This window comes from Corapipo altera, unplaced genomic scaffold (assembly GCF_003945725.1).
Source record: "Corapipo altera isolate COAL_440 unplaced genomic scaffold, ASM394572v1 23b, whole genome shotgun sequence".
NCBI classification, from domain to species: Eukaryota; Metazoa; Chordata; class Aves; order Passeriformes; family Pipridae; genus Corapipo; species Corapipo altera.
This window is the reverse complement of record NW_020884885.1, coordinates 15579876-15601380: the sequence shown is the minus strand read 5'-3', so window position 1 is coordinate 15601380 and position 21505 is coordinate 15579876. Positions and strand designations below refer to the sequence as shown.

General features: G+C 47.6%; 1 protein-coding gene across 1 annotated transcript in view; it reads right to left on the bottom strand.

The window, feature by feature from the left end:
• RASSF7 (Ras association domain family member 7) overlaps positions 1-16693 on the bottom strand; it is a 34312-nt gene extending 17619 nt beyond the window's left edge. The window contains exon 1 of the mRNA XM_027642273.1: positions 16048-16693. The gene's annotated coding sequence lies outside the window, so the exon portion shown is untranslated. The remainder of the gene's footprint in view (positions 1-16047) is intronic.
• Between the last annotated feature and the right edge of the window lie 4812 nt (positions 16694-21505).

Below are 21505 nucleotides of genomic sequence, written 5' to 3'. Positions count from 1 at the left end.
CCATGGGGCCATATGGGCGGGCTCATTCCTGGCTGGAAGTGCTCAGCCTGTTTGACAGCAGGGCCCAGAGCTCCACCTGTCCTGGCAGGTCCCCAAGCAGAACAGAGGAAACAATCCCTTTTCAGAGAGGAAGAGCTTGGCCTGGCCCAGGAGGTGGGTGCAGTCCTTGTGCCCTATGCCCTTCAGCCGGCCAGGGGCTTAGAACACCCTAAAACCACAGCAAGACGATGGGAGGGAGACAGGTTCAGCCGGTTTTGAAAGAAGAAGGTGCCTGCTGCTGTGCTGGAGGCTTTGGAAACTTCTCAGCTCCTTCCTCTATCTGCTTTTCTAGCTCCCAAAAAACCCACCTGAAAGCTTCCCCTGCCTGGCACACCAATGCTCTTCCTCCACAGCCCACTAAGCAATGGGGAGGCTGTGATGGCATCAGCCTCAGGATCCCATCCTGGTGGTCTCTACTGGCGAAGGTGCTCCAGCAATGCCTGTGCTGGTGCAACCCCAGTGCCAAGCATCACCCACAGTGAAGCAAACACAGAGTTATGTTTATATTTCTTTATCCAGAATCTTTTGTGAAATGTCCTACCACTCATGAGGAAGGATGACCCAGCCATCAGACCATGGATCCTGAGATGACCACTCCAAAACAGATCTCAGGGTTGCTGCTCCATCACAAAATCTGTGTTAATTTTAACTGATAGTCAGAAAGTCCTCATCTCATGTGGACCTTATGATATCCGTATCTAAGGTTTTGGATACCCTTAACTACTCTCTTCTCCACATCCAAGCTGCTGGGATTAGGAGGTGATGCAACACACAGGTATGTAGCTGTCACTCGGCAGCTTTAACTGGGTTTTTAAATGAAGTTTTCTGTTGTTCTGACATATTCCTCATAATTATAATCTCCTAAAATCAGATAATACATCTGGCACTCCATAACACAGGCCATGCCCTGGAGACCGTACAGTGCAGGAGGAACAAAGATCCATAAAAGAAAACAACAAAAGCTGTTCTCAGGAGATACATATCTTATTTATTAGCTTGGATACTCTTCTGAGATCCTAATTAGACACATACTGAGGAGAGGTTCATTTGCCACTAGTGAGGATGGTTGTCTTTCCTTTAATAAAAAGATTTTGTGGTTTAAATCTTTCTGGTTTTTGCAGGTTGTAAAAATATTGGAAATTCCTTTTCACTTGTAAAGGTAAAGCTAATACTGTGAAAAATAATCTTCTACCTCTGCACCCATGCCTTCATGATCCCTTGATCCCCCACCCTACTGAGAGTTTTCCACACCTTCCATTAACCGAGATGGATGAAAGCGTCCAGGATATAGTGAGCTCCTCCAGCCTGGCTCATGGACCCACCTTTTCCATCCATTGCACTGTCTCAGTGCATCCACTGTCTGGATTTATTCTTAAAGGTCCTGTGACGTTGAGGCCATCTTCAGGGACTGACCAAGGAATTTCTAGGTTTGGTCTCACTGGTTCCTTGCTGGGTTTTCCAAAGGTTTGTCTTAGAGTTTTGAAAAGTCACATGGTTCTTGTACACTGAGTAGCGAGGCTGCTTCTGGGAGGAGAGCAATGCTGTCTCAGCATCTTGAGCAGGTGAATCATAACCAAGCAGGTCCTTTGGTCTCTCCAGCAGCAGATGAGATAGCAACCCTATCTGAGTTTCCCCAAAGAAAATGATACTGTCTTGCTGCTCTCCTTAGGAGCACAAAAAGTGTCCTTGTTCTGATGCTTCCTAAGATACAGAATACGTTTGCACAAAAACCTCCTCATGAGTACAAATGCAGTGTGTGCGAGGAAAAGGTCACCTTTCAGTGACCAGCTATAGCCTCTCTTAGCAGAGCTTATCTCCCTTGAGACAGCCATCCAAGCCAGCTCAAACAGCACTGTTAACCTGTGCTACAGTGCATAGTCAGCACGGGCAATAAGGGGAAAAGGGGTATTTGAGGCACTGGGATCTGCAGAGCTGTTGGGTTTCAGCTTTAGGCACAAAACCAAAACCCTCTGAGCTGTTCTTGGGAGGGGAGAGTAGAGGAAAGCTTCTTTTTTAGGCCCATCTCTAAAAGGAAAGAGTGAGAAGCCAGATTTTCAGAGGCGTCTCCACAGGAGCTGGATGCAGTCAGCATCATGGCTGTCAAACCTTCCTGCCAGCTTGAGGGTCGTCTGTTGTTTTGCCATCTCCCAGCAGGCACCAGAGGCAAGAGCTGCAGTCCCCCTCCTTCTGGGGCACAAGGGCTACATGGCCCCCATGGTGCTTTCCTCTCCTTCTCTCCTTCCCATGGACTCCTTAAGGCCTTGGGAATGTGGCTCCAGATCCTGTGAGCCTCAGGAGATTTTTCAGTCACTATCCTTTCCTGTCACTATCCTTTCCTGACACAGCCACAACATTTCATGTGCCTCAGGGAAATTACTCAGTGCATCCCTTGCCTGCCTGAGCAGGGCATGTTTATCCCAGATGAGTTTCCCTCTCAAATAAAGACAACCGCCCCCAAAATGCCAGCCTTTCCAGCAAAGTCCTGGCACCAGGAGAGAAAAGTGGCCGGTACCATATGGCATATTGACTTTCAGCAGACACCCTCTACCTCAAGAGCCGTAATTCAAAGCTAGAAGAGAGGACCTATATATATGTACATATAAATAATATGTGTAAATAATACATATAATTACATCTATATGAAAATAGATAAAAATATTTATATATACACAGGAATACTGCCTCCTGTTACTCAACATATATTTTTAGCAGTGTTAGGAAGTGCCCATTGACTCTTTCAGTACTCTTAGGACTTTGGGAAATTCGGAGGGTATTAAGTTTTTCCAGGTTTCTTTGGAAGGTCAACCTGCAGTTGATTTTCTGGCAAGGGTTTTATTATGCAACCATACACTGTTTTGGTAAGAAACAGAGGATGCTGCCTCAAATTTAACAAAAACGCTTCTCTGGAAGAATTTTTTCCTCTGTTTCTAGGACAACAAGAGACATGAGAAAGAAAAGATGCTGCAGCATCAGAGGAATGCCGAATCGGGGCTCAGCATCGCAGAGCCACTGCAGCTGATTGCCAGCGTACTACAGACTGTACCCCATCATTTTCACCTGCAGCCCTGCTTGGGTTAGAGCTTGCAGGAAAGAGAGACTTTGGTCTGGTTGGTAGACTAGCTGTTCTCCTTCAAAGGCAGGCCCCTTGGCCTCTGAAACTCGATATATTTCTTGTCCTCCTGCTTTATTCAAAGGAGCATTCATTCTGCTTCTGCAGCAGGCCTGGAAAATTTGCTGAGCACTTGTCTCCTGTGACTGCAATACGAATGGAGATGCTCAACAGCAGCCTGTAGGATTGCGGTCTGAGGCAGTAAACTTTTTGGCTACATTGGTCTTATGTATTTGAATTGCCGTGTGTAGGCAAACATCCCCTTCCCAAAAGCACTGACTGCCACTGCAAGGTCTGCTTGTGTCTCTCTGCTTTCCACACCTGGGGTGGTGGGAGCTGTGAAGGGAGATGACCTGCGAACGGTCTCATGAAAAGTGGTGTCCAGCACATTCACAGAACAAGATGAATATGAGCCAAGTGGAAAGGCATTGTAAAAACCCATGACAGTCAGAGCCAGAAATCTCAGGTCCCTACATCCTCCAGCAACCTGCACTGCCTTGTCTAGAATGGCTCTTGCAAAAGGTCCAAACCAGCAAAATCCAGCTCCAAAGTGGAAGTGAATAACTCAAAATGTGGGTCAGAGCTCTCACCCCTTTTGCAATAAAAAGTAGAAAAAAAGGGATTTAATTAGGTTGGAGCTCCTGCATTCCCATCCAGCATCCTTAGGGGAGAGTATGGTGGAGTCATTACAACTTCATTGCCATTCCCCACTTCAACAGTGAGTTGAGCTGTGTGACACCAGGAACAGGGGAGGAAGAAGCAGCTGAAACAAAGGTGGATAGGAGTGAGAGAGAGAAAATGGACAGGAGAAACAGAAAGGGGAAAGGGCAACACTGGCAGGAGGAGAAAGGATGCCCAGGGCACATCCCACAAGATTTTATTTCCTATCCAGCTGCTGGACAGAATTCTGAAGACCTGCCTTTAGCCTAGGAAATAGCCTCATTAATTATGGCTGTTGAGTATGGGAATGCAACAGCTCTTCACCATTCTGCTGCTCAGGGAGCCTGTGACCCGAGCCGTTCAGGTTTCCCAAGCATTTAGCAGTGTGGTCATGCTAATTTAGTTCGGTTTTTCAACTGAACTTGCAGGGAAAAGTCCTCTTCTTCCCAGAGGCATTGAACGCTTTGACCTCCTGACCCTCCCTTTTACTAGGAGGTTCAAAAGCAGCATTGCAGCTGTTAAAGTTTTTCTTCATGCCTCAGTGATTCTCTGATGGGGGACCAAGCCGGTGTTTATCTAGGCTTGACCTCTCTTCTTTGAGCCCGGAGATGTCTCTTTCATTCAGTGCTACAGGCAGGGCAGTGCTGGAAACCTCCCTGCCTTGCCATTCACTCCTCCCTGTGTGCAAATGCACCAGTACCCGTTACTAATCCATCCCCCACCAGGAGCTGGGATTCCCGGCACTGATCCCATTTGTCCATCATGCTGCAGATTCATTTACATTTAATCCACCGTGACTTCTCTATGAAACACAACCCTCCTGCTCTGATGCTGGCATCCATTTGGCTTCCAAAAGTCAACAGTTGGTGTCTGAAAAAAAAAAAAATACCCCCTTGCCTAGCAGGCCACTACTGGCCTCACATGGACCTCCAGTGTCTTGTCCTCCCCTCCACTGCCAAGGCTCATTATTTGGAGAGGACATCCTCCACTTAATTTACTTCTTTGTCACACACCCTATCTTTGCCAGGCTCCCTCTTTCTTAAGGTCCAAGATCCACCAATGCAAATGAGAACAGATTTAAGGTCAAGCATCTTGTTTCAGGATGTCGCTCGCAAGTCACATCCCCTAGCTGAGACCTTGTAGAGGGATGGCCTGATTTGTTACTGTTGTATCCTGGATATTTACTCATAGCAGCCTGATTTTCAGGCTGACAGGGCAGTGCCTTCTGCTTTGGACAGGTCCCACCGGCTCATCTCAGCGCTGAAGCATTAGGTTAGGATGCAAAGTGAGGTGTGAGAAGGCGGGAGAGGAAACCTCTCTGAACTGCTAGTCTGTAGAGCTGTGGGATTAACCACATGCACACCAACAGATTAGGGTCATTAACGTAGTCATTAAAAAAAGGGAGAGTCCTACTGTGAATAATGACAGGTGCTTCACACTGGCAGGTGCCTGGTCCCTGTGGTGGAGTCTTGAAGGTGATGAGATAGACATGAGTGTTGTAGACATCTCCAAGGCGGGAGCAGCCCTTACCCTTTTACAGCTCTCCTGCCACCTGAAAATAGTGGTAAGCACAGAAACATGCATGGGTGAGGGGCTGAATTACCCTAGATTGTGCTCCCAATGTCCACACTGCAGAGCCATCTGCAGAAAGATACCTGTGGTAGAAGCTGGGGTAAGGGTCTGCACCATAGGCTCCTGCATCCCTGCTCAGTTGTTATCTCTTTAGGTGAGCTCAGCTTCCCTAGCTGCAAAGTTGGGATAATGTTTAGTTTGCTTCTAGGGGTGTGGAGGAACAATTAATTAATGTTTATGAAATGCTTTCAGATCCCTAAACAAGAGGGGTGAGATAAGCAGTGAGGATTCATGAGGTAGGTGCAGAGCATTATGATGAATTATTGGAATTCAAAGGTAAATTACTGTTATTGCTGCCTAATAAGCCATTAGCCTCCGACAATCTGATTTCTAACGCTGTTAGCTCCTTTCCTCCTCCTTCTTCTCAGCAAGATTTTGGTTTCATCTCTGCTTCTTACACCCAGTTGACTGTAAGAACCCAGTAAGTCATGTGGGCTGACCCACCTGGCCCATCTTCTGGTGGGAAGGAGAAGCATGGTGCAGCCAGCCCTGGTGCCAGTGTGGATGAGACCTGCAGCAGGGCAGCTTGCACCACTCTCAGGAGCTTCTCACCGGGGAAGGCATCTGGGGGAGGCAGATCACTCTTCCCTGGCAATAGGGAGCAACTCCAGAAGCAGTTTCCCATCCAGCTTCAACCAGCAAGCTTGCTTCTTCAAACCCTGTGGTTTCAGGATGTGTGAGTGCCCAGATGCAATCCAACCTCTCAGGTGGGTTGGGGAACATGCCTTTTTGCATGCCCCTAGCCCAGCCTTTGCTTAGAAAGGCTTAAATCCCAGGAAAGATCTTGCACTAGTGAAGGGTAGGAGTGCACAGGGGCAGTGACACAGTGAACAGGCACAGGGGAGCTCAGAACTGCTCTGAGCTGAGCTGAAAACAGTCTTTAGGCAGTTTGGCCATCTTTGCCTGGAAACCAAAGTGAACCTGACCTGCTTTAAACCAGTGTGAGTAATGTGAATCCCAGCCTGGTATAAGCAGGTTTTTCTGGTTCTTGCTGCAGCTTTTCCCCCTCCTTCCCTGCCTGGGCTCCCAGTTTCATGCTGGAAGGGCACCTGAGCCTGGCACAGTTTCCATCCTTTGGGACACCTTTTCCTGCTCTCTACCCGTGCTGTTCCCATTGATCCCTAATTGCTTTTCCAACATCATGCCTCAGAAGCCATCTGCCAGTCTGTGCTCTCAGAATCCCCCACATTACACACAGCCAGTCCCTCATCTCCAGCCTCAAAGCCCTCTCATACCACCAAAACTGGAGGTTCTCTCCCATGCCTTGCTCTGCTGTGGTTGCTGGTGCCAGGTGTCAGAGCACAGCACAGTCTTACACCAGCTCTGTGTCTTGGTAGTACCAAGTGGGGACCTCGTGCAGAAACAAGGAGGGTCCCAAGTCTGGATTGCTTTGGATACTGACTTGGACATCCAAGACCACCTCTCGATACAAGCTTGCAAAGGACAGGCAAGTTCTATGGTTTCTAATTGTCCTATATAATTTTTATACTCAAAATCTTTTTTATAATTTTTTTTTTTATTTTTCCGTGGCTAACACTAAGGTTATGTATTAAGACCCCAGTTCAGTAAGATAGTTAAATCTGGGCTGGAACCCAATACTAAAGACGTAAACCCCTGCAGGATTTCAGCCTGGGTTTCAGTCCTGTTGAGCCAAAGCTCTTTGATGAACAGGGATGAAGGCCTAAAATCACTCCAGTTCCTCTGTGCCTCCCTGGAAATTCCAGTCTGGTGGGAAAGCAGCCAAACAGCTGCCTCTTTTAAAAGTACAACGATGATAACAATTGTTATCCTTAGTTGATTAAGTCCTAAGTGGTTCCTATATGCACCTGAAACACACAAATAACAATACCTAAACAAAGAGGAGCAGAGATTTTTTTTCCTCTTTGACAAAATTTCACAGTCTGTCTTTTAATTTTAAAGATAAATTGTTATTATCTTCAAGGGACTGGCTTCTTGTTAGCTATTGATTTTATATGAAGATATTTGCTCTCCATGTCCAGAGTACAGAAGTAGATTAGGCCATGTCAACTGGAATTCACTTGGGGAGCCAAATAGAAAACAGATTTTATTACCTGCTCTACTAAGAATAAATAGTACCTGATGCCTACATAGTATCACTGTATTCTTAACCTAAGTTTTTCTAGTAACTACACGAATCATGCAAACAAAGTTGCTTTTCCATTTGTATGTTAGCAGCATGACTGAAACAGAAATATCATCCAACAGATGCACATTCAGCATGTATCTTCCTTTCTTTTGGGAAGTCAGTAAATTGGCTTTTGCTTCCATAATGCTGAGCTCTTGGCAATTTCTGAGCACACCCGTACTCAGCACACAGCAGGCAGCTCTAATAACAGGCGACCTAAGCAAAAAGGAGGATTTAGACTGCCCTCCTTGCTCACCAACATTTTCCACCTCTTAATAGTCAATATTTGCCTTCAGGCTGTGGGTTAGTTAAAGAAGTCAGGGCAGCCCAGGACCAGCAAGGCTTTGCAAGTGACGTTCATCTCCTGCACTTTGAGTGAACCAGCATAGTCTCAAAACACACACAACAACCCTGGGAAGGACATGGCACAGCACATGTACTCCCCTCCCAATGGCTCTCTGGCAGGTCCTGGTTTTTTATACCAAGCATCCCCCCTCTTCTCGCCAGGCATGGGAAATATGCCTGGCTACCATTCAGAGAGAGTGGAATACAACTGAAAAGCCAGAAACTTTAGACAGGATGAAGCCTGGACTGTACTGCCCTCAACAAGTGGGAGTTTTAGAAAATACCACCTTTGTGAAACCAGAGAGAGAAGACAATACAGAGTGTGGCATGGGCAATGAAATATGTATGTACCTAGGACCTCATCCAGCCCTCTCCCGACTCTGTACCTCTTGCCTTTGCATTCAAGGGGCACTGGATCTCATCCAAAAAAGATGCAGGGGAACAAATGTAGCCCTGGCAACCCCACCAAGGACAGGGAGGAACAAAGAGGACCCCCGGGCTGAACTTGTTTCCATTTTTAATCCTTATCTATACCCATCACCCCCATGCATGGAAAGAGGCTTCTCAGCTGTATAGATTTGCATTGCTACGGGAGTTTGAAGTGATAAAACATTTGGCCTGCCTATTCAAAAGCAATTAGTGATTCAAAGCAGTCTGAGATATCTTAAAGGGTCCTGGTTTTCAAAGAGACAGGTGCTCTGAGCTGACTTTAGGGGGAAAATTGAGTTTTTTACAAAAAAAGAAGTTATAGGCTGCTTGAAAATACAGTTCCTTCAAGCCTTAGTAGTGAAAAATAAATATTGTACAAAAAAATCCAGTTTAGGCTGGTAAAATCTATGAAGAGCTGGGAAGAAAAGGCTTGATTTACAGTGCTGGTAGAAGTACTGTTTATCTATCTATTGAACACATATAATTTATATTTTCATGTTACAGGTTTCCCCTCCACCACCATGAGTAATGCAGGCAGAGCCATCTCCCACTAAGGCTGCTACCCCAGCATCCCTGTCCCAACACAACATCAGCACCGAGCCAGACTTTCTCCCCCAGATCTCCTTTCAGGAGAGGACTTATTTTTTGAGCATTGTTGCTCTTGGACTTTTAAATCTACCTAGGCAAAAGAGCAGCTTTCCAGCCGTTAATCTGACTGCAGGCTCAAGCACATCCTTGCCGCCACTGTTGCAGGGCAAACCCAGGCAAGAAATGAGACCTGCACCACAGCTGTTACGGTCTCTGGCAGGATGAAAAGCCCTGGAAAGGCAGCCCGGGGATGACTACTCTCAGGGTCTCTGGGAAAAGGCAGGAAAATTCATGCCAAGGATGAATTTGCCTGTGCAGAGACACCAGGGCAGGACAAGCTGGTATATAAATGTCCAATGCAGAGGAGCGTCCACTCTCCCCCAAAGGAGTTGTTCTGTGGTGCCCTCCCCATGTAGCTCCTTTTCTCCTTCTATCAGCAGGAGACATAAAGAGGCTCCTGCAACAGGCAACTGAGGCTTTTGCTTGATGCTATGGAGGCTCCAGCTTCTCTCTATCCCCATGCTGTCTAGTCATGCTGACACAACTACTGAATTGTTGGGTTAGGGGGAAAAAGGGAGAAGGAAGAGATTTCTGACTTCCATCTGGAGGTATTTTCTCCTCCCCACTATACTTTGTACAGCACAAGGGCTCCCTGCAAAAGCATGCCAGTCAGCTAAAGTTGTTTCCACTGCACGTGCCACATTGCCCGAGGGCTGCTGCTGGGGCTTTGCCAGGCAGAAATCAGCAGAATAAGACTGAAGGAAAGGGTAGGGCTCAGTTAAAAAAAAAAAAAAAAGAAGATTTCTTCCAGAGACCACTTAAAAGCTAATAGGGCAGAGGGCCACAGCTGGCAGGGGATGCATTTTAAACTGTTTCTTAATCTGAGAGCAGATATATCCATCACCATCTCTAACATCTGTCTGGCAAGCTGGATGGATGGGGGCAATAATCTCTGAGGCTGTTCCATGCAGACTAACTGGGAGGGAAACTAGGCAGCAGATATATTGGCCACCCATCAGGGGTTTCCAAGGCAAAGCACTGGTTGTGAGCAGGTGCTGCTCAGCCCTGGCGAGCAACGGAGGAACACCCCCAGGTGGTGCAGATATCTCCCTTTCCTCACAGAGCTGCAGGAATCAAATGCTCACCGGGGAAAAATGCCCTCCACTACATGCAGCTCTGCAGGGCTTAAAGAGCGTCTTAGCTGCTCAGCTCCAGAGCTAGTGTTCTGTAATTCAATATAAGCCTTCAACTGAGATCAGGGCATGCAAAGTGCACTTGCACGCATATGGGGACATCTCCTACCCCAGCAGCTTTCACGCTGGAGAAGACTATTAAAAGGAGAGAGAAATAATATTTCTTCCTGTTTCCCAAACATAAAATGAAATTATGAGATCCAGCTTAAAACCAAAATAAACAGCACGCAGATATCAGTCTGCACTTTTAGGCACTTACATGTCTTCTTTCAACAGATCCCGATTGATTTTTGCCCAAGCTATAAAGCATCAAAGGCAGAAGCGCAAATTGCAGCTGCTTTCCCTGGTCCCAGGCTTCTAAATCTGCACTTCCCTGCCCATGCAGAAATCTGCTGCCATACTTGGCCAAAACAAGGGGCCAGACCTGCAAACCTATTCCAGGTGCTCTTCAGAGTTGCTATACCTGCAAGAATAACCCAGATTTTAGGCAAGGTCATGAGCACGTGTGAAATGCAAAAAGTAGCAGTAAGACAAGAACCATGGGTGTTGTGGAAGGGGCCCAAGACACCTGTCTGGGGTTGTTCTCAGAAGGTTCATCAGCCTTCATGGTATCTGCTGTGTTTCTTGTCTCCGCAACAGCAGCTGTTTGTGGGGATATCTCACTTTTCCTAGCACATACACATGCAGCATCAGGTTTTAACTCCCACTGTTGCAAAGACACGTTAGAAATGTGACCCTGAAATGCTGCAAAGGTTCAGAAAGTAAAGCATACTCACATTTATTTATTCAATCTTAAACTTTGGGGCTGTGCTGCTTTTTGAGTTGACAAATTGGTGTGGTTCAAATAGAGTACTAAAATGCCAGGGGTTATCCCCCAAATCAGGTGTCAGAAAGGATAAATGAAGTCTAATGGCAGCTACAGGAAGGACTTCCCTAGATCTTATGGGACCCTTAAAGTCATCTAGCAATCACCTGGAACAACTCACCAGACAAGAAGAAAGAAGAGGCATAGCTGAACCAGTAGGTCTGGAGGTGGTCCAGAAGACCATTTCCAACCCACTGCTGGCACCCACCACTCACTCCCTCCCAAAGGAAATTTCCAGCCACTCTGGTTCACTTGTGTGACAAGTTTTTCTTCCCCTACCTCTGCTCAGGTGTGACTATATCATCTGCTTTTTAGCCAAGAGGATGCTTCACACTGAAGGGATCCAGAGACAAGCCTTGTAATTAGGAGGTGGGTGCCACCCACCAGTTAATCCCTCCTCTTTCCTCATTGAGCCTGGGAAATATGTAGCCAGGTTTGTTTATATTGCCCATACAACTTATCATTTGTTCATACTGCTTTCTGTCTTCAAAGCACTTCAGAAGGAGTTTTGCAAGCTCCTCCCCAACCCTCATGTGACAAAGGATTTGGAAAGGGGATGGAAGGGGAGCAGGGAAAAGGAAAGACAAATAATTTGCCCCAGGACAAAGAGAGTTGGCAGTAAAGCTAGGATCAACACCCAATAGCTCCAGCCTCTGAATCTTGTGCTCTGATCTCTGCCTGTACCTCACTATCTTCAGGTTCAAAACTGGTATTGTGTAGCCTGGTGATCATCTTGGTACAAGAGAGCGGGTTTCAAGGGATTTCCTTCAGCCCAGCACTCCTGTGGTCAGAGCCACTGGACCTAGTGGTCCTGGACCAGTGATTAAACTAAAGTATTTCAAACATCTGGCAGTGGTCAGTAAAACCACAATCAACATGTTTCCCTTATCAGCACCAGAGGAACAACAGAGGAAAGGATTCATCCATGACCTCGCATTCAAGCTGATATTTTGGACTGGTTAAAGCAGGCAGTGGTGGGCTGACAGCCTGCACTTCCCCCTCCACCATGCCTGCACTGCTTTTGGTGCAGAGAACTAGATCAAGGACTTGTCTGGCCGTAGAATATCCCCAAGGGAGAAAATGTTGGTTTTGTTTGGTTTTTTTCTATGCCAGACCAGTGCCTCTGCATCAGGCAGCTGGGTAAATGCTCATGCCAACAAACAAGGTGGAGCAGTGAGTGCTTGGATCAGGCTGGGGAAGAACAGTTTAAACCACTTTTCCCATCACTAACCATAGCAGTAGAGCAGCTCCAGGCGTGTCATTGGAACTACAGCAACCTGGACCAGCACTATCATTTCTATCAGCCAGTACCTGGAAACATCTGGCCCACTTGCCCAAAGTTCTTAATATACTGATAACCCTGCCAAAGCTTTACTGTTGTTACTGACTTGCTAAACCCCTTAAATCATTGCTGGGGCAAGAGAGGACTCTCTCCTGGGTGGTCCTGGGCCCACATATTACTTACTTTTTCCCCATCACTGGAACAATCTTGTACTGGAATTTGTTTTGCTGGTTTTGCTGCAATTTTTCTCTTGCTACAGAGGGAAAGGAAAGCTCAATAATTTGGAGAGAAAAGACATACTCCCCATCTTTATCTCTTAATCATGAGACAAAATGAAAAGGTTTGAGCAGATAAAGAGCCACTCAACCAGAGCATTCCTGGTACCAGATCAACCTGGTGAGCTTGAACCTTGGGTAAGGTGAGAGCACCACTATCAGCCCCTTGGCCCTGCTGAGAGAGCCTGCCATTTGCTCTCCTCCTGGCAATGTGTGTCAAGGTTCTGCCCCTTGCTTTGCTTTCACCCTCTCAGCTGTAAAATAGACGTAAGACATCTTTCCCAAAGCCCTCCAGGACCTGATGATGAAGACTCCAGAAGCATTAGAGGACTCTAGCATCACCACTGCTTTGGGGATTACTCCTTTCTGGGGTAGGAGAGGGTGGCAACTATAGGGATCATGTCTTCAGCCTTCTCCCGCATGAGAGGGGAGGGCAAAGCAATTTTGGCTTTTCCACTGATGGGTATGCAGGGCAAACAAACACAAAGTGCCAAGGCTGGAGACCGCAGGCACTGGGGGTGATGCAGCACCTGAGATAGCCTCCAACACTAGGACTAAGTGAGGACTACCAGCTCCATGTACGTGCAGGCTAATATCCTGAGGAGCCCAAACACACATGGAAATGGCTGGGACTTGAGAAATCTTGCCCAAGGGCCATGAGGCTCTAGCAAGTGACCACACAAACTTCTGTAGATCCCACATTCATTAAAAGTAAAATTAATGTCTCCCCTTAATAACCTCATTAATGATGTCTGCTCTCCTAGGAACCAGGATTGCTTGAACCTCATGTCTATGGATGAAATCTGAGTTTATGTTGAAGCCTTCTGGTGAGTGAGCTTTGCTGGGGTCCCTCTGCTATAAGGACTCTCTGGCATCTAACAGAGATTTGGTCTATGCCACGCATTTCTAGGGACAGTGAGTATGTCTTTCTCTTTTCTCCCTTCAAGACCCATTTTCAGGATGCTTTTAGGTGTCCTGAAGCAGAGCATCTCCACTTCTTAAGTGTTTAAAGGGTATGAAGAGAAGGAAGGAGCACAGACTGACAGGCACACAAGTCCTACCATGAGTGCCTTTTTTTAAGCAACCGACAGGAAAGAAAACAGACCAAGCTTTATTTTTCTTGGTATGGAGAAGGGATAATTTCCTGTTCATGATTCAGTGCTGTCATACGGAGACAATGACTGTCCTTTATACTCCTCACAGCTTTGTCTTTAAAACACCGCTCATGACAGCACACCTCTCCAGGTAAGGTGCAATTACCTGGGAGTTCACTAGCTCACCACTAGCAATTACCCAACTGCCCTGTGTCCCATCAACACACCCTAATCACCACATCATCACTACAGCCTTAAGACTGGTGGCTCCTACAGTAAATACCATCATTAAACATCTGGGAGTGAATTTACTACCAGCCATGGAGTGGTTACTCGCTGGGGTCACTGCAAACATGCAAACTGAACAGAAGGATTGTTATAAAATATGATCCCACTCAAATAAAAGCAGATGCTATTAGCAATCAACATGCACTGCTGATTCCATAAAATACCAGGAAAGACAAGTTATTTAATGACTATCTGGGAAAGTCCTGCTTCAGTGGGGCTAACACTCCCAGTCATAAACTCCCTAGGCAGAACTCTTGGGGACATACAGAGTGAGCTGAATTTGTTCCTTTTTATGGCCTGCAAGGTGTGAGTATGCTTTCCCCTCTCTTGGGTTTCAGAATGACATTACTGTTCATGGGTTTAATAAGGCTTGAAGAATGTACTTGCCTTAACCCTTCAGAAAAACAAGGCTTATTTGAACTAATTGGAGCAGGGAGAGCTGCTGGTCCAAGTAGGAGTATCACCCAGTCTCAAACTGCTAAATTTTAAAAACTGGCTCTAAAACATATTGCTGAAAAAAAGAATGAAAATACCCAATTAGTTTAATTCACCTTTAGGCTTCTGAATTTTCAGGTTCGTTTAGGTCAAACCTCCTCTTACTACATGGGACAGATGTTTTTTCTTAACTTTTATTTAGATATAAAAAGCATCACTGAATCTCATAGACCTGGTACCTCTGTTTTCCAGGCAAAGGACTTACTGCTGTAAATCCGCCACCCCAGAATTATAAACCTTGGCAACACAGCATTATGCATGATTTTTTTTTAAACTGACAATTTGTGTTGCATATTCCCACTTAAACAGTGAAAAATGATCTATGTAACAGGCATGACCCTTTCCCTTTCTCTAATTCCCCCGCAGTCCTGGGATAGGCTGACTGTGCTAATCTTACACCTCCAGGTCATCAGTGAGAATCCAGGTCAGCAACAAAACACTGCCAGCAAAACCCTCTCTGCTCATTTTGTGATGTCCCTCTGTCTTTCCCTGACACAAGGATCTTGAGGAACTGCTCTTCTGCTACAAGCATGACACTAAGAGGGATCACCAAGTCTTCTCGTGTCTTTGGTGCTGTGGGTAAGAATTGTTCAGGCAGCCCTCAGCCCTGTGCCCTGATAAATAACACAAGCTGTGATCTCAAAGGTCTTGGCATTGTTGCCCCACTCTTGGCACCAAGACCTTTCTGAGTTGGGGTGCTGCTTTTCAGCGTGTGCCACTGAATCCACACAGGACACCAGCCCTTCCACAAGCTCACCACCCACCACGGAGCCAGGAAGCTCCTCTGGGATGGATGTTACCCTGTGGAGGTGGTTCCTCGCCTAGGACAGCTTGGACCTGCTCTGTCATTAATGGCTGGCACATCTTTCACATCTTTTTACATGTTTGTCTCTGCTAGTTTTGACAGGTGCAAAACGGGCTGTGGTGAGTGCTGCCTCCCCGTGCCGGCAAGCGCCCTCCCCCAGCAAGCTTCTTACATCTCTGCTCCCATCTCCCAAGTAGAGGAAAAAGCCTTTTCTTTACAGCACACCCTCACAATGCTCCTCGCTTCCCTGCACACAATTGAGCCCTGGGGGGCTCTTCCCTCCTCACCCTCCCCCCGGCTCCAGAGGAATGGACATGCAGGCGGGTTGCGCTGAGACACAACCAGAGCAGCTATCAGCAGGAAAAGCTTTCATTTCAATTTAAAGCCACCTTCTTCTAGCAGAGCTCGTAGCCTTGGCTGCCCTGCAGGGCTTTCGTGAGTTTGGTTAATCAGGCGAACCCAAACTTAGCCAAAATCACCTGCTCCGTCCTCCTAGGGCAAGAGAGCTGACCACAAACTGTCTGAAGGCCGCTTGACTCCCTCCTCCCTGCACAGCTTGTCCCCAAGCATCCCTCCCACAAAATCACTTTCAAGACCCCCAAAATCCCAGTGATTTCCCTTTCCCTACTCCCACTTAAAACAAGCTCCTCCACTGCCGTGTCTGCAGACAGAAGCACAGGTGCCGGCTGAGCGACGTGTAGAGTCAGTGCCGTCGCCGGCCACCTGACACCCACACTGGGTGAAACTCATCCCACCTCCAAAGCTGGGGCCGGGGCATGGCCCGGGACCGCGCAGAGGGTACCTGGAGGAGGGCCAGGGGCCCTCCGCGCTGCTCCTCGCCGTCGATGCCTGCCTTTCTCCAGCACCCGCCGCGCTCCCGGAGCCGAGTGGGGACGGGAAAGTCTGGCTCCTCTGCTTCTCGTTGCCAGGACACCTTGGCGTTCAAACCTGAGCTGGGACCAATCAGCCCCGGGGCCGGGGAGCACCAGCCTCACGTCATCCTCCCCTGGCGTTGATTTGAGCGAAAAAGCGTGACAGCGGTCACACAGCCCGTGGGGAGCTGCCTTTGTGCGGGTGGGCTCTGCCCCCACCCCTGCCGCTTGCTGGAAGCCTCTTCTGTCGGGCTGCGGAAAACAAAAGAGCCGCGAAGAAGGGAAGGGAAAAGAGAATTTCTTTCCGACTGCCAAAATTGATTTCGAAAGCCTGGGCTCTTCTGGATGTCCTCGTTCTTCACCTCCCGGCTCCAGCCTAGACCCCGGTGGTCACCTCATCAGAGAGAGGCAGCGCCTGGATCGCTTCATTCAGGGAGCGATGGAGCTTCCCCAGAACTGGCAGTGTGCTCCTTGTCCCCCAGTGTGGCTGCTTCCACCTGACTGGCTCTGCCCCAGACTGTGCAGCATGGGTGCAGACCCACAGACTCAGAGCTCCAGGGATGCTTTCTGGCTTGGCTGCAGTTGCAGGGGCATTTTTTCTCCCAGCCAGCCCCTGCAAGAAGTTTTTTACGGAGGCCAAAACTGCAGCCCTAAGCACTCCGTGAGCACAGGGCACGTCAATACACAATGCAAACAGTCCATCTTTTGTTAAGGAAACTTTCCTGTCTGACCATTGGGAGGCACTTTGGCTGTCACAGTCCCAAATTTGAGTGCCTCCCGAATGATCAGACAGGAAAGTTTCCTTAACACCTTGGTGCTGGCTTCTTGGCTCAAACAGGTGCAGCTGCTGCCAAGGTGCATACCTGAGTGAAAGATGCAGCCTTGTTTCCTATGGTGCCAGTGATGAGAACCAGTGCATTTTGCCTGCCCACGGCTGGAGAGGGTTAGACCCACCAGGCTCTTTCTCAAGGTGGGTAGGTCCAGGTGGCCAGGTACAAACTGAAGAGAGACTTCCACATCACGTTGGTGGTGGTGATAGTGGGATGGACAACAGGGACCCAGATATCTTGGCAGAGCTTCTTCCTTTGAGCCCTTTAGACTCTCCAACCCAGGCATCTATGTGGATCTCCTTCCTGCTCACGGTTCAAAGTCATAGCATAACATCCTTCATGTCCAGAGCAGATGTTGAGCCTCTGGGATAAGTGTACTGGGTTTCTCTAACCCTGTTGCCTGTAATTTATTCTCCTCACCAGAAGACAACTGAGGTTTTGCCTGCTCCCAAGAGAAGATGACCTGAAGTGTGGTCTGAGCATGCTGGAGGGTGGAACCATAGGATCAACTCCATGTGGTGCTGTGCCTGACTCACTCTCCATTATGCCACCTCCCAACCACTCATTTCACTCCATTAATTAGCTATGCTGCTGAGGTGCAATTCACTCCCGTGGCCTGCACTTGGGCTGCTTTCCTTGTCACCCTGTGCCAGCAACAATTAATGAAACCAGGCTGGCTCCTCAGCCCACTCTGCTCTGCAGGTGGATGTGAATGAGCTGTAGCAGCCCTTTCCCTGTGGATAAGTGTCTTTCCAGTACAGCACCAGGCACCCAGACTGCCTTCCTCGCCTTTGGGCTCAATTCAGCACCTCTTGAATGAGGTATGATTTAATTAAGGACACTGTCTCTGCAGAAGATGGCCCATGAGAGGCTGTAAAGGACTTTAACTCATTAATTTTCTGGACATACCTACAGTTAATTTGTAGTGACTTTATGCAGTAGACAAGCACACAGGGAGGTGTCCATGTGGCTCTGAGGTTGCTCTGCTCATCCTTAGCACCAAGCCTCCAGTAGTGCTGATTAGACCATGGTTACAGACGTCCCTTGTTTGGCTCAGATATCAGATTTCTCCATTGACTCGATGAATGAGGAGAAGGCAAATGACTATCACAGAAAGTGATGGGATGGATTTCACCCCCTCATTAGTTCCATCACCCCAATTACAGAGCCTGGGGAGGATGTCAGCTGTCAAGCAGGGATACAGCCCCACCACCACACACAAAGCAGGAGGGTGAAAACATTGACATTTCTGGCAGCTTTCCTGAAGAGAACAGACAACATCTCAAGAGATCAGGTGCATTTCAGCATGGAGCTGGGGGATATGAAAGCATATCCCTACCAGTGCTGTTAGTGCTTTTAACAGCAAGTTAGGAGGGCTGAACAAGGCAGCAAGACCTGGCTGTCTGGGCATTGCTATGGTGCAGCAACACACAGCAGTGAGCTGCAGTGCTGCACCCAGGAGAAAGGCAAACAGCAGCCCTGGCCAGCAGTGGGGCTTGGGGATGAGGCTGTCAGAAATACTGAGCTGAGGTGGTACCAGCTTTTCTGTGTTGGAGAAAGAGCCATTTTCTGCACTTCTTGCATATGATTTAGAAGCATTCCCCTTTATCCTCAACCCATTCTGTCCTCACCTGGGCCAGGAGTGAACTTCTAGCCCCCCCCCCCGACTCACCATCTTTTATCTCAGGGTTTAATGCAGGCAGCTAATCTTGGGTCCCAGTCACCTGGGGAGATTTTCAATCAGGGGAAAAAACACACTTGAGAGTGATTTCTCTCTTAAGAGACTGACTCAGCCCCTGGAAGTGCCATCTCCCTCCTCCACACAGGCAGGAGCCAGGTATAACCAGGCATAGTCTCATGTTAGATGGGAGAGGAGTCCTGCCTCCAGACAAAATCAAAGGATGTGAGATACCAAAATAATCCAGAGGGCGTGGGCCTCACTCCTTAACTAGGAGTCATCCCCCAACCAGCCCCATGCATTTTGTCCAGGCATGGGCAGCATTGGTGTATTGGATAAGTGAGCTCAGCTCCCTCCTCCAGGACTCGCCAGCTCCTTCAAGAACTGGAGATATTGCCACTGCCAGCATGGGGAGGGAGCGCAAGATCCCCTTTTGCACAGCTCTCTTGCAGCCGAGCTGTCAGGAAAGCTGTTGTGTCGCTGGACAATGGACATCCATCCAGACAGCTTGGACGTCTGACCATGGAACCTTTGAAAGTATTATAGTGGAAGAGGGTCTCAGCAGAAACCTCCTCTACCATGTCACTATGACTGTCATGATGCAACGAGGCTACAAGATAGCAATGAAACATGCCAAACTAACTCAGTGGCGGGGCAGAGTGGACTCAACCAGTCAACCATTGGGGACAGAAAGGGGGTAGTCTTTTCCAAGGACCAATGGCTCAGTTTTGCCCCTTAATGCTTCTCCAAGCAAGATCTGCTCTGCCTGTCATTGGTGCAGGTGTCCCATCCAGAGCCATCCAACATCACAGGCACTGATGCAGTGGCACATGGGATAAGACCCTAGTGGGATGCAGCAGAACAGTGTGATTTCCCTTCAAGCAGTTATTTGTTTGCGAGCTCCCCAAAATCCCCAGCTAGCCAACACCAGAGCTGGTGGGCTGGTGGAAGGAGAGAAATAAACCCGTTGTTTCTGGAGGGGCTGGAAGAGGGCCCAGCAAGTATTGATTCAATTCTTCATTCAGTCCATGTTTGAGTGAAGCAATTCAGAACTGTTCCATCAATTCAAACTCGCATAATAACATTAGCCACAAAACTCAGGAACTTGGTCCATCTTTCCTAGCAGATCCATTATTGTGAATCACTCCCTGAGTAACGACAATAAAATGATCTTGGCCTGATACATCAAAGCCCAAACCCCTAAAAGTCTAAGAGACAAAGTTTTTGCCATCACCTTTTCCTGGACAAGAATACCCTACGGGAATGTTCCCCATCTCCCCCTTACCTTGAATAAATAATATTGTAAAAGAAGTATAAGAATAAAGTAAAATTTAGAAAATATATTCTTGATAAGAACATCTTAAAAAAAAACAAATTAAAAAAAAAAGAGAAAATGTGCAAACCCCTTTTAGCACTCAGAGCAAACAGAGCCAAGGAAAACAGCAGGGCTGAAGAGGAAGATTGTATGGGCACTGCCAGGGTGGGAACAGACAACAGGGAGGGAACTGTGACCCCCACTTTTCCACATGTACACTTCACCCTTACAGTAGACTTAACTTGAAGTTACATATTTTCTCAATTCAATAATACCTCTAAAAAACCTATGTCCATCTCTGCTCTCCCCACATCACCTGCTCTCAAGAGATCATCTCTTCTAATCCATACTTTTGGTTCAGCCTATATATTCCTTGGACAAACTCCTCCAAGGTGGCAATCTTCTCTCCCCATTCTCCCTGAAGGGTTTTCCTTTCCCATCAGATTTATTTTGTCACATGCCCAGCAGGAACTGAAATGAGGGCAAACAAGAGTATTCATTCACGTCTCTGTCTCCATATTATATCTGTCTCACAGGTAAGATGCAAACCCTGCTGTGAATAACAGCTTTAACCATAGCAACGCACTCCAGCAACAGAAACATAAAGGCTGTGGTTGTAAAAAGGATGGAAAAAAGAATGAAAGAAGGAGAGGGACCAGGTCCATCAAGGCCTGGAGCAGCCAGGTATTAGGGTTGGTACCTCTTCTCCCCTTTTTTCTCCCTTTGTACTCACATCTCAGCATCTTGCTAAGCGGAGGTCTTATTCCATCACCTCTGCCACCACTAGGCTTGACTGACCTGGCATAGAGCTTATTTCCTTCTGCCCCAAGTTGTAATAAAGGCACATTACAATTGAAGATCCTGGCTGCTTGAAAATTACAGAGATCCATCACTGTGTGGCCTGATGGAAAAAACAGAGCAGTGGTGAGATGCCATCATCTCAGCTCCATCCTCCTCCTGTGTGATGAGCTAGCCACATGGTTCAGGCTATAAAAGCCAACAGCCCCTTCTTTCATTATGGGGTACCCAAGCCCCTTTCATGTTAGACACCGGCATCATCTTGCTGGGCTCATAGGACAGCTTCAAGGGTACTTGCTGGCTGGAGAAATCAAAGCACTGATTTACTCGTGGAGAGGACAGAGATCATTGTTGGTATGGAAGAAAGAGAGATTTTAGCTGTTCAGAAAGTACCTGTAATGCAATCAGGTCACTCCTGGCATGCTTGAAGCCTCCAGTGAAGACCCTGGCACTATTACATGAGGCGCTGCATGGGCAAGGCCCTGTCCCACTGAGCTTGCAGGGCAAAGGAGTAAGATTGATGGGAGGTGGAAGAAAGCATGTTTTATGAATTCCATTCTCCACAGACAGTGAGACTGGAGGTGACACCCATGACTTAGGAAAGCTGTACCCATGCAAATCAGAGAGAGGAGGAAAATTGGAGTGGGATGGGGAGAGGAGCACCCACAAGGGTAACTGGTTAGTGAGGGAGAGAGGTGCTGAAGGGTTAAAGGGTTTTAGTGAAAGCACAGAAGAGACTAAATGGATCGGAGAGTGAAAATCCAATT